Raw genomic sequence first — 1,284 nt, forward strand, 5'->3', positions numbered from 1 at the left:
GAAACAAAAAAGCAAAGAAACAAAAGAGAAAATCATTGTCAATCTTCCTCTAGGGTATAAGGCAATTGCACTGATAAAATTCAGCAATTTATTCAATGACAGATGTTTTCCCCCAATCTATGGGCTCTCATTTTGCTCTCCTGATAAAATCATTTTTTAAAATTAAAAAATAATTTTTGTTATTGTATTTGCAATACATAATTTTGTTGACTACTGACAAAAATGTTACAAACTTTTAATCCTCATTGTATACATTAATGAAATGAATTTCAGAGCAGTTAAGTATCTTGCATGTGCTTACATAACTTATAAATAGCGTGTATGAGATTGAAAACTAATGCATTCTGATTCTAAAAATTATTCTCCTAACTTCCAAGTCTACATAACTAAGCTGTCAAGGCACTTCTGGCGAAGTTTCCTTATTTATTTATTTTTTATAAATTATTTTATTGTTCTTACAGCCCTTCTAACTGTAAGAACAGTTGATGTATGGAATGTCAGAAGAGTTCTTACAGCTCTTCTAACATTCCATACATCAATTGTATCAAGCATATTTGTGCATATGTTGCCATGGTTTCCAAAACATTTTCTACTAAAGCTCTTCTTATAAAACCCTCTTTTTCCCCCTCTCTCCCTCTTTGATCAAATATATATATCTCCTTTGATCAATTATATATATATATATCCTTTGATCAAGTATATATATATATATATATATATATATACAATTTTTTTAGTAAGCCTTGCAAGTGCATGGCCTCAAAAAATTAGTTTATGACTCAGAATTGTTCCTCTCCATGGAAATCTTTAGTAAAAGGCAAAAGATTTATACGATCTGAAGAGAAACCAGAGTATGCTCAATTATATTTTGTTATTGTTAATTTGTATCTTACACTGTCCGTTGTCTCCCTTCACCCACATTTCTGTTATCATCCCCTTTGGAGGTGGGGCGGCTATATATCCAGCCATATGATAGGTCCCCCGTTTTTTACCCTTCCCCCTACCTGATCATCCACCTAGCCTCATTACATCACTACTCTCATTATTGTTCCTGAGGGGTTTATCTTTCCTGAAGTCCATGTGTCGAGCGCTCTTAGCTGTACCAATATGTATTCTCTGGTCTATCCAGATTTGTAAGTTAGAACTGGGTTACGGCCTTGCGGGTAGGGAGCGAGTATTCAAGAACTAGATGAATGATGTGTGATTTGTCGGTGCTATACTGCACCTGGGTTGAATCATCCCTTCCTTATACTACTTCTGAGGGTGTGGGTGGTATCCAATTAT

At 34.3% G+C, this 1,284-nt stretch overlaps 1 non-coding gene across 1 annotated transcript; it reads right to left on the reverse strand.

Moving 5' to 3' along the window:
• Positions 1-739: 739 nt before the first annotated feature.
• LOC142428270 (U5 spliceosomal RNA) lies at positions 740-855 on the reverse strand. The gene has a single exon (XR_012780197.1). It is a non-coding gene; the product is annotated as a U5 spliceosomal RNA (small nuclear RNA).
• Positions 856-1,284: the final 429 nt, after the last annotated feature.

Source organism: Tenrec ecaudatus, chromosome 15 (genome assembly GCF_050624435.1).
Source record: "Tenrec ecaudatus isolate mTenEca1 chromosome 15, mTenEca1.hap1, whole genome shotgun sequence".
Lineage (NCBI taxonomy): Eukaryota > Metazoa > Chordata > Mammalia > Afrosoricida > Tenrecidae > Tenrec > Tenrec ecaudatus.